The sequence below is a fragment of the Capra hircus genome, chromosome 18, assembly GCF_001704415.2.
Source record: "Capra hircus breed San Clemente chromosome 18, ASM170441v1, whole genome shotgun sequence".
NCBI classification, from domain to species: Eukaryota; Metazoa; Chordata; class Mammalia; order Artiodactyla; family Bovidae; genus Capra; species Capra hircus.
In genome coordinates, this window is record NC_030825.1 from 60,379,333 (window position 1) to 60,391,763 (window position 12,431).

Sequence of the window (12,431 nt, forward strand, 5' to 3'; positions counted from 1 at the left end):
AGATCCTGTGGAACAGGAAAAACCACAATATACTGAGGAAGAATTAGAAAGATATGAGAAAAGACGAGCAAAGATTACAGATAAAGGATGGTTAAAGTCTGAGGATGGACGATTAATAATTCCTGAAAATGCTCAATGGAAAATTCTTAAGGGTTTACACCAGAGTTTTCATTTGGGTGCAGAGAGTACTTACCAAATGGCTTCTCATTTGTTTGAAGGTAAAAATCAAAAGGTGTGAGGTCCATCAGAAACATAACCGCAAGACTGAGAAGCTAGCAATATCTGGATTACAACGAAGTGGAAAGTATCCTGGAGAGAGATGGGAAATTGATTTCACTCCTATGCCAAAAGCTAATTGATATTGTTGCTTACAAGTTTGGGTAGATACTTTACTGGATGGATTGAGGTTTTTCCCTGTTGTAGTAAGCAGGCTAAGGAGGTTATAAAGATTTTAATCCATGAAATTATTCCCAAGTTTGGGCTGCCACGGCGCCTTCAGAGTGACAATGGCTCTGCATTTAAAGCTGCTGTAACTCAGGGTGTATCTGAAGCTCTAGAAATAAAATATCACTTACACTGTTCCTGAAGACCCCAATCTTTAGGAAAGGTTGAAAAATCCTACGACATTATCAAAAGACACCTGTGCAAATTAACTCAAGAGACACAGGACAACTCGATTAAAGTCCTACCCATAGCTTGAATGAGGCCTTGAACTGCCCCCCAAAAGGAGGGACTGTCACCCTTTGAATGTAGTTATGGAAGGCCTTTCTTATGCACAGACATCGTTATAGACCCTGAAGCCTTGGAATTCACTAGTTATGTAACTCTGCTCTCAGCTTTTCAACACGCATTAACAGAACTCAGGGAGATGACTCCTGACCCAGCCTCTGAGTCAAACAAGCCTCTATTTGAGCCAGGAATCGAGGTCCTCATAAAAACACTGGGATCTGGGGGCCCATCCCTCGAGCTCCTCTGGGAAGGCCCTTACCAGGTAATTCTTTCTTCTTCCACAGCTGTCAAAGTGCCAGGAATTGATTCTTGGGTACATCACAAGAGTTAGGAGGTGGCACCCTGACCAAAACTAAGGGACTTCATTTTATGTCTTTACTTTCTATGCTCTGACTTTGTACTTCTCAGATGGGCTTGATAATCTATGTGAGCCTACTTCTGCTGACTCCAAAAATCCTTAGTCTGCCGTTTGATCCTCAAGACAATGCCTTCCTGTCCTGGGCTCACTCCGCTGCATTCCACAATTGGTCTAACTGCTGGGTCTGCGGAGCGCCCCCCTCTTCATCATGAAGGCTTTTGTGGTGGACATCTCCACTTCCAGAAAAAGACTTTCTCCAAGTCTGCAAATACCTTCGACAGCAATCATATGTGATGCCTCTTCTTCATCTGATGACATCTACCAACCCTAAAATGGATTGGTGCACCACTTTGTACTTTAACTATGGACATAACGTGACTTTTAATTTTGATTATACATTGTCTCAGTTTAATGAGTATTTTGCTACACATAAGGCAAATAGGTCTGGATCTAATGGTTTTTTACTTGACTTTTATCAAATATGGGATGAGGTTATATGGCTAACTCCTGGAAAACGGACGTCTAGTATCTACTGCCCCTATATGCTGGGAAAAAACAGAGCCATCCCCAAAAGTCAGCCAACAACTTAATTACAATGATTGGAAACAATTGGGATTTTTGCTTCAGGATGTATGCAACGTAATCATTCCCATCTTTTCCAACCCCAATTCAGGTTCTCCCTTTGTCTGGCCAGGCACTAATTGGGACTGGATATCTCAGTCAGCTGGCTTGCTCCAAATGGGACCTATTGGATATGTGGCTCTTACCTATGGGCATGGCTTCCCCTTGGTTGGATACGGAGATGCACCCTGGGTCTAGCCTTTACTCATGGCTTTATATTTTCAGAGCTTCCAGAAAAGCCTGCTAATTTACCCCACCTTAAAACTCGGTGGGCAAGGTCTGTATTTCACTGGTATCATTATTTGGCTGCAGTCTTTGTTTCCTCTTTGGGAACTACAGATGTTATGCTATGAGTGGATGCTTTGACTAATTTTACTCAACAGGCATTACAAGATTCTCAAAAAGCTATTTCAGCTCTTAATGCTGAACAAGCACAAATTAGAAAGGTGGTTTTACAAAACAGATTGGCTTTAGATATTCTGACAGCTGTGCAAGCCGAAACTTGTGCCATTATTCATACCCAACGCTGTACGTATAAACCTGATATGAGCACTAATGTTATTCATTTGACTAAACACATGAACAAGATGATTGAGGCTATGGATATTCCTGAGGCCTCAATTGCCTCATTTTGGGAGATGTTAACTAGTGCCCCATGGTGGAAAACTATCTTACAATAATTCTGATTGTTTTGTTTTCGCTGTTTGCTCCCTGTATCTGTAACTGTGTAACTGGATTTGTTTCTAGTTGCATGAAAGCTTTTAAGTTACAAATGGCTGTGTTAGCGGAAGCTCACTGATTGAAACCGCCCACCCTGGCCAGGCACCATAGTAACTATTTGCATGAATTGTTTTATGACAGGAGATCCTGATAAGGAATAGGGAACTAATGAGCCACCACCAACCTGAAGAGTTCCAGAAAGGTTGAAAGGAGACATGGAGTGTCTGTCCACGTCCCAGAATCCCTGTCGCTAGCATCCATCTTGGCTGAGAGATGCATGCGCCACCAGGAAAGACTCTGAATTAGAATGATTGGCCAAAGACCACCCAGAAACTAATCTCATCACCATAAAACCCAAGACTGGGACCCACGCGGCAGAGCAGTTCTCCTAGGTTCTCTTACCTTACTGCTCTCCGCCCAGGTGCCCTTTCCCAATAAAATCTCTTGCTTTGTCAGCACATGTGTCTCCTCGGACAATTCATTTCCAAGTGTTAGACACGAGTTCAGTTTCGGACCCTAGTAGGGGTCCCCGTTCCTGCAATAGTTGCTCAAACTCCTGCTACTGTTAGAGCTTCTTCCAACTACTATTTGGGGGCCAAGAAAATTAGAGATACCAAGGGAACATTTCATGCAAAGATGGGCTCGATAAAGGACAGAAATGGTATGGACCTAACAGAAGCAGAAGATATTAAGAAGAGATGGCAAGAATACACAGAAGAACTGTACAAAAAAGATCATGACCCAGATAATCATGCTGATGTGATCACTAATCTAGAGCCAGACATCTTGGAATGTGCAGTCAAGTGGGCCTTAGAAAGAATCACTACGAACAAAGCTAGTGGAGGTGATGGAATTCCAGTTGAGCTGTTTCAAATCCTGAAAGATGATGCTATGAAAGTGCTGCACTCAATATGCCAGCAAATTTGGAAAACTCAGCAGTGGCCACAGGACTGGAAAAGGTCAGTTTTCATTCCAATTCCAAAGAAAGGCAATGCCAAAGAATGCTCAAACTACTGCACAATTGCACTCATCTCACACGCTAGTAAAGTAATGCTCAAAATTCTCCAAGCCAGGCTTCAGCAATATGTGAACCGTGAACTCCCTGATGTTCAAGCTGGTTTTAGAAAAGGCAGAGGAACTAGAGATCAAATTGCCAACATCCGCTGGATTATGGAAAAAGCAAGAGAGTTCCAGAAAAACATCTATTTCTGCTTTATTGACTGTGCCAAAGCCATTGTGTGGATCACAATAAACTGTGGAAAATTCTGAAAGAGATGGGAATACCAGACGACCTGACCTGCCTCTTGAGAAACCTGTATGCAGGTCAGGAAGCAACAGTTAGAACTGGACATGAAACAACAGACTGGTTCCAAATAGGAAAAGAAGTATGTCAACGCTGTATATTGTCACCCTGCTTATTTAACTTCTATGCAGAGTACATCATGAGAAATGCTGGACTGGAAGAAACACAAGCTGGAATCAAGATTGCCGGGAGAAATATCAATATCCTCAGATATGCGGATGACACCACCCTTATGGCAGAAAGTGAAGAGGAGATAAAAAGCCTCTTGATGAAAGTGAAAGAGGAGAGTGAAAAAGTTGGCTTAAAGCTCAACATTCAGAAAACGAAGATCATGGCATCTGGTCCCATCAATTGATGGGAAATGGATGGGGAAACAGAAGAAACAGTGTCAGACTTTATCTTTTTGGGCTCCAAAATCACTGCAGATGGTGACTGCAGCCATGAAAATAAAAGACACTTACTCCTTGGAAAAAAAGTTGTGACCAACCTAGATAGTATATTCAAAAGCAGAAACATTACTTTGCCAACTAAGGTCCGTCTAGTCAAGGCTTTGGTTTTCCCTGTGGTCATGTATGGATGTGACAGTTGGACTGTGAAGAAGGCTGAGTGCCGAAGAATTGATGCTTTTGAACTGTGGTGTTGGAGAAGACTCTTGAGAGTCCCTTGGACTGCAAGGAGATGCAACCAGTCCATTCTGAAGGAGATTAGCCCTGGGATTTCTTTGGAAGGAATGATGCTAAAGCTGAAGCTCCAGTACTTTGGCCACCTCATGCGAAGAGTTGACTCATTGGAAAAGACTGATGCTGGAAGGGGTTGTGGGCATGAGGAGAAGGGGATGACAGAGGATGAGATGGCCGGATGGCATCACGGATTCGATGGACGTGAGTCTGAGTGAACTCTGGGAGTTGGTGATGGACAGGGAGGCCTGGTGTGTTGCAATTCATGGGGTCGCAAAGAGTCGGACATGACTGAGTGACTGAACTGAACTGAACTGAACTGAACTGGATCAGACATCTTCCGTATGAGGGTTAGGAGAATATGTTGCCTCACCAATTTAAGGACAACGCCCCTTGTCAGCTTGGAAGTAGTTATAGAACGAGAACGATGCCCCTTTTCCCTAGGCAACATAATTCTTCTAAAAGAAAAGGGGGGAATGAGAGGGTAACAGGCAGGAAGGCCAGGGGTCTCCAAATGGAGCAAATAGGTTGTAAGTGTCAGACATTTTTAAATCTCTTAAGCAGCAGTAGGAAACAAATTAGCGATACTTTTCTCCTTCTGTATACAAATTTAAAAGGAGATTTCTCTTAAAATACTTGTTGCCATAATGACAGCTGGTTTCATCTGAAGTTAACTATTCTCAAACCTTGAGTTAACCAATGCATTTTTCTTATGGAAGTGTTTGTCTTAAGCTATGTGAATGGACTATGCACTTACCCCAGATTCTGTCTTCAAGTCGGTTCCGCCTAATGGCTAAGAACTTACTTCACAAACCAGTATGTTATACTCAGATATTGTTCCCCTAATCTATGTGAACAAAACTATTTGTATGGTAATCTGCCCTTCAACAAGATTCAAGTTAATCATTTTATGGCCTGGGATGAATCAACTGGTGCCAAGATTATCCCAAAATGCATCTTATGGATGAGGGGCCTGGTGCCATTCTGAGTTTTAAAACCTTCCTTTTCTTCATTAACAGACTGCTCGTGACTATAATCGCACCCCACTCCAGTACTCTTGCCTGGAAAATCCCATAGATGATGGAGCCTGGTAGGCTGCAGTCCATGGGGTCGCTAAGAGTCTAAGAGTCGGACACAAGTGAGCAACTTCACTTTCACTTTCATGTATTGGAGAAGGAAATGGCACCTCAGTCCAGTACTTTTGCCTGGAAAATCCCATGGATGATGGAGCCTGGTAGGCTGCAGTCCATGGGGTCGCTAAGAGTCTAAGAGTCAGACACAACTGAGCAACTTCACTCTCACTTTTCACTTTCATGCACTGGAGAAGGAAATAGCAACCCACTCCAGTATTCTTGCCTGGAGAATCCCAGGGACAGAGAAGCCTGTTGGGCTGCCATCTATGGGGTCTCACAGAGTCGGACACGACTGACACAACTTAGCAGCAGAAGCAGCCCCCCCATTCTGAACCCTCTTCCACCTCCCTCCTCACAAGATCTCTCTGGGTTGTTCCAGAGCACTGGCTTTGGGTGCCCTAATTTGTGCATTGAGCTTGCACTGATCATTCCATTTTACATATGGTAATTTACATGTTTCCGTGCTATTCTCTCAAATCATCCCACCCTCACCTTCTCCCACTGAGTCCAAAAGTCTGTTCTTTACATCTCTGTCTCCCTTTGTTGCCCTGCACGTAGGATCACTGGTACCATCTTCCTACATTCCATACACATACATTAATATACAGCATTTGTCTTTCTCTTTCTGACTTATTTCACTCTGTATAATAGACTCTAGGCTCATCTACCTCATTATAACTGATAAGCGAGGTGACATTTTTGCTAAGTATGGCACAAAATAGTCTAAGATGATTTACTACTTACCAAAGAAAGTTTCAAATGTATGAGATGAAGGGAAGAAAGCACTCAGGCAAGGAATGAATCTGAAAAAAATTTGAAAAAAAAAAAAAAAAAAAAAACCCTGAGAATTATTTTTAATCTAAAAATCTGGTGTCAAAGTTTAAACAAATGTGGAGAATAACCATATTTAGAAAAGGATGATAAGAGTAGAATACTAGAAACTAAAAAAGCTTATTTCTGAAGTTAAAAATCAGTACAGAAACTGAAAGAATTAAGACCTTTTCCAAGCTACAAAAAGCACCATACATAAAGAAAGGAGAAAATGTGAATCCGTTTAAAAAAAAAAAAAAAAAAGTGTTCCTTTAAAAATGCTACCCAATAATGATACAGTGGATAAGAATCTGCCTGACAATGCAGGGGACATGGGTTCTATCCCTGGTTCAGGAAGATCCCACAAGTACAAGCAACTAAGCCTGTGCACAACTACTGAGCCTGTGCTTTAGAATTTGGGAGCCACAACTCCTGAGCCGACAGCACAGCCCAGCCAAAAAAATTCATCCAAAAAAAAAAAAAAGCTACCACAGAGTGACACTCTAGAGTCAGTCATTTCTTACCCCAGGTCTTTTCATCCCTGACCTCTATCTTATGATAGGACAAGGGAAGGGGGTCACTCACAACTCAGTGAATCAAGCCACTGCCCCAGGCTCAACAGGGTTTGCAAATGAAAGTCATCTTTTGCCACAAGTAATAAAAAAAGACACAAACCTTATAGACAGGAGTTTTGAAATTCTCATTCTCCTCTGTATAACTAAAAAAATCATCTGTACCCAAATAACTGGCCACACCTGGATTGAGCTTACCGCTCTGTTCACCTAGCTCCCTATTTCATCTGGGTCTCCGTGTCTCTTTTTCTCCCCCTCTGCTCTCCTGCTGCTCCTGTCCTATTTCCTCCCTCACACGTGTCCTGTCCCAGGCTGCTGCAATTTGTTCCCCCTCGAAATGCTCTCTCTTCAACCTTCCTGAGTCTTTCAAAAACACATACCTATGTCTGCCTCTTTCTTCCCCCATTTCCGCTCCCTCTCTGCTCTCCAGATTACTCCCCTTCTTGCTGTGACTCTCCCTTCCTTCCCACTCTCTGACAGGCCACGTGGCTATGCTTCCTTCCAGCTCTTTCTTCCTCTGCTCCTTACCTTTCTCTGCCAACACCATGGTGAAGGTGCAGGCGAAGTCACTTAGTCGTGTCCGACTCTTTGCGACCCGTGGATGTAGCCTACTAAGTTCCTCTGTCAATGGGATTCTCCAGGCAAGAATACTGGAGTGGGTTGCCATTTCATAAAACCGGCCACTTCAGATTGAGACTTGAACCTTTGTGGCAGGACTCCAACCGGGTGAAAACACAACTTGGGACTCTAACCCAAGAGGCCTGACTCAAACTCGGCCAAAACCCAGTTAGGGACTCTCCACCTCTGACGTCCTCATCGCCCTTCGCCTCCCCGCTCCCATCACTGAGACAGGGCAGTTCTCCCTATGCTGTTTCCCAGTCCCTGGAGATCTGGCTTTCTAATTTATTAATACTTCTCTATTTTACTCACTTGGCTATTTTCAAGGCTTAACCTCTTTGACTTGACTATCCCTTTGCAAATCCCTCAGCCATTCTCAGTTTTCCCATTGGTTCTCCCTGATGCTTTTCTCCTCGGTTTCAGTTATTTCTCTCAGTCCTTCTGACTCTGCTTCTCCTGATCCTCCTGCCTCCTGAATTTACTGAGTGGCCGACAGAACGAGACGCACCCGGACCGGAAGATCACCTTTTCCCCCGAGTTGAACTGGGCATGGAACAGCACTGGCTGTCACATGGCTGGCCCAGGTCACCTACCCTATGCGGGGTGAGGGGACGGGCTGACAGGAAAGGGGGCTGCTGCGGGGCAGAAGGACCGGCCTCAGGAGACGCAAGGACGGAGGTGCTGGGAGGGAAGCGGCTCAGGAGCGGGGCAGCCTCTCCGGAATCCCAGGACCAGGGAGAGGGCGCGCGGCCTATCTGGGCTCTGCCTCCAGCGATCGAGAAGGCGACGCGGCGGGCGTGACTCCAACTCGCGAGAGAGGGCTTTACTTGGCGAGGCCAGAGGTAAACAAGGATTTTAAGCAGGAAAATGTCGCCACAAGCGGTGTCTAGGCGCACCGAGGGCCGAAACCGCCTCAGCAACACTTAAAACCCAAACGAAAAGATACCTGGGCCCCAACGGCAGCGGCAGCGTTTATTCGGGCCGAGGACCAGGTGCCAGGGTTTTCAGGTCGCTGGCAGTTCCCACAGCGTGAGGAAGAGTGAGCGGGGGCGGAGGTGGGGGTTGGAGGGGTGGCGAGCTCTGCAAACTTACTCTAGAAGGAAGCGTAGGCGCCGCTCGGGGACCTCGGCTCCGCGCTCTCCAACTTCCGGCTCCGTGGGAAAGGGCTTGTGGTATTAGAGCCGCGGCTTCCGACCAGGGGCGGGGCGAGCACTCGCGGTGCGCAGAGTTCGTGAGAGTAGCGGGGCGCGGAGGGGGCGGGGCCTGTTACCTTGACAGCATTAAGTTACCCTCTGCAACACTACTCAGGTAAAATCTTCAAGTTATGTCGGAAGCCAAGATACTTCCTCTTAAGTCTAAACGGATTTATTCTCATAAAAAGATGTTTTTCACAGCATGGTGTGCTCAGATCTTGCTAGTGAGGCTGAAGCAATTCAGGGATCTGGGAACTTGGGCAGTTTTAAGAAACAAGAATGGGACTAGTCTCTATATTACAAATACAAAACTCTGCCTGGGTAGAAATGGGCTATTCCCTACTCACACCCTACAAAACAGCAAACTTCCCATAGTGCTGAGTTCAAACTCAGGGTCACTATCTGGGTGTCTGAGATGGAGGACTTAAGGGATGTGATCATTTGGGTCACTAAGCACAGCCTTTTAAGAGCAAGACACTTTAAATGAGTATAAACTGCGTTCTTGTTTCTTTTATCCAACGTGTTTTAATTATTTCCCCTTTCTAAACCCAACTCTTTAAACAGTGACATAAAAGCGGTTGTATAAGCAACTCTTACAATGACAAATATCATTGTGTAAGTTTAAGCTACAGAGAAAAAATTAACTGATACATATACTGTGAAACGATTATCACAATAAGTTTGTCTAGCATCCATAATTTTGTGTAGATAACCTAAAAATGATTCTCGACAGTGGATTCACCAATGATTTATCTGATACAACGCCAAAACCTCACGCCAACAAAATAAAAAGAGGTAAATTGCACACATCCTAATTATCAAATATTGTGCAGTAAACCATCCTCAGCAGTGAAAAAACAATGTACACTATAATACCAAAAAATTGCCAAGCATATATTCAATAATATTTTAACATCAAGAATACATAAAGAACTCTAAAAAGTACTGATCACCAATTCCACCATTGGGGTGGAGGAGCTCTCTTAACCAACCATCTCATATATTGCAAATAAAGTACAAAGAGTAACATAAAATAGAACCTTAATGACAAAAATAAAAGACAATCATTTACAATGCATACAAATATAAAAAAAGGAAAGTAGCTATGCCTTGAAAAAAAAATAAATGATGGTTCATCACTAAAGTTATCACTCCACTACATAAGCTGTGTCATTAAGCTGCTACAAAATTAAATGTGGAGGCAAAATGATCAATAGCACCCAGGTGACAAGCATGCAGCATCAGCAACAGTTTAGTCAACAGCCTCACAAATATGAGGGTGTGAACCTGGAGGGTACCCTTGTCAGGAGAAGTTCACACACCTCTTGGTGAGGCTCAAAGGGCATGGTGATAGTACACGTGAACAACACTATCACAGTGCCCTTCATGCAGGCTTCTCTGACATCACTCAAAGCCAGAAAAAGATGTACAGGTCAAGGTCTTCAGATACTTTCTCATATCACAGAACACGATGACCACTATACTAAGTAGCTTCAAGTGGTAATTCTGTATGCAGCAGGAAAATATTACAACCAATAGGGGCAAGGATTCTCCTTTAAAACTTTTCTCTTACCCAGTAAACCCACACCACAGAGAGTCCATGAGGAGCTGCCCTGTAAACACAGGCAGATTACCACAGCAAAGAAACTGGACATGACTTCAGACCCTAGAGCCACATACTTCAAAATCAAATTTAAAAGGAAAAATTATACAAACTAAGGAGAAAGCAAAGTCAGTAAGAGTCTACACTCCCAGACTAGATAGACCAGCACAGTGCTCGCTTCGGCAGCACATATACTAAAATTGGAACAATACAGCAAAGATTAGCATGGCCCCTGTGCAAGGATGACATGCAAATTCGTGAAGCGTTCCACATTTTTGAAACGATGCTCAACATTACTCATTATGAGAGAAATGCAAATCAAAACCACAATGAGGTACCACTTCACGCCAGTCAGAATGGCTGTGATCCAAAAGTCTACAAGCAATAAATGCTGGAGAGGATGTGGAGAAAAGGGAACACTCTTACACTGTTGGTGGGAATGCAAACTAGTACAGCCACTATGGAGAACAGTGTGGAGATTCCTTAAAAAACTGGAAATTGAACTGCCTTATGATCCAGCAATCCCACTGCTGGGCATAGACACCAAGGAAACCAGAACTGAAAGAGACACGTGTACCCCAATGTTCATCGCAGCACTGTTTATAATAGCCAGGACATGGAAGCAACCTAGATGTCCATCAGCAGATGAATGGATAAGAAAGCTGTGGTACATATACACAATGGAGTATGACTCAGCCATTAAAAAGAATACATTTGTATCAGTTCTAATGAGGTGGATGAAACTGGAGAAGATTATACAGAGTGAAGTAAGCCAGAAAGAAAAACACCAATACAGTATACTAACACATATATATGGAATTTAGAATCATGATAATGATAACCCTGTATGCGAGACAGCAAAAGAGACACAGATGTATAGAACAGACTTTTGGACTCTGCAGAAGAGGGAGAAGGTGGGATGATTTGGGAGAATGGCATTGAAACATGTATACTATCATGTAAGAAACGAATCACCAGTCTAGGTTTGATACAGGATACAGGATGCTTGGGGCTGGTGAACTGGGATGACCCAGAGAGATGATATGGGGAGGGAGGTGGGAGAGGGGTTGAGGATTGGGAAGTCATGTACACCTGCCGGGGGCCTCGTGAGGAACTCCGGCCATGGCAAAGTCATGAGGAAAGAAGCTTGGCATAGGCAAAGGCGTGATCAAGCCTCAGGAAACACCCTGTTCCCAAGCATCTACCCCCAAAACCAGAGTACTTTACGGCGGGCTCTCCCCCATAACCACTTCTCTCGGAGAAGGAGTTAACTTGCAGCGATTTGTACCTGGGACTAGGACCCACACAAGTATCTGAGGACGTCTGATAGGGCAGTTAGTACCATACATGGTTTTGTAAAATGCTTCATGGATCTCATGGGAAATATGGGTTGAACACCATTAAAGGTGGCAAACCCAGCCCACCTCCTATTTTCTTCTTTTCCAGCCTTACTGAGATAGAACTAATCAAATGGATATGTGTATACTTATCATGTATGATGTGACCATTTCACAGAGGTATATACTGTGAAATATTTATCACAATCCAGTCATCAACACATCCATCAACTCCCAGGTTCCATGTTTTGTATGGTGAGAACACTCAAGATTTACTCTTCTGGCAAATTTAAAGTATGTAGTACACAGAAGAATTTACTAAGGTTAGAATGCTGCACGTAGCTCCCCAGAACTTACTCATTTTCCAACTCAAAGTTCATACATTAACATCTTCCCATCTACAGATTCCTTTGTGTAGAATACTCATTTTCACTATATTGATTCTTCCAATCCACGAACATGGTATATTGCTCCATCTATTTGTGTCATCTTTCTTTCACTAGTCTTTTATAGTTTTGTACATGTAAGTCTTTTTGTTTCTTTAGGTGAATTCATTCATAAGTACTTTATTCTTTTCATTGCAATGGTGAATGGGATTGTTTCCTTAGTTTCTCTTTTTTCATTCTTAGTATATAGGAATGCAAGAGATTTATGAGTATTAATTTTATATCCTGAAACTTTACTATATTCATTGATTAGCTCTAGTAATTTTCTGGTGCTATTTTTAGGGTTTTCTATGTAGAGGATCATGTCATCT

General features: G+C 43.4%; 1 protein-coding gene across 4 annotated transcripts in view; it reads right to left on the reverse strand.

Annotated features, from left to right (window-relative positions):
• Positions 1-12,431, reverse strand: part of LOC102175383 (zinc finger protein 347-like) — a 98,265-nt gene that overhangs the window by 28,661 nt on the left and 57,173 nt on the right. Inside the window, exons 1-3 of one of the 4 annotated variants that reach the window (XM_018063002.1) lie at positions 8,634-8,737; positions 6,286-6,344; positions 194-309 (exon numbers count right to left, since the gene is read on the reverse strand). The gene's annotated coding sequence lies outside the window, so the exon portion shown is untranslated. Of the gene's footprint in view, positions 1-193; positions 310-6,285; positions 6,345-8,633; positions 8,738-12,431 lie in introns of those variants that run through there. The other 3 variants (XM_018063003.1, XM_018063005.1, XM_018063004.1) reach the window with 3 other exon arrangements.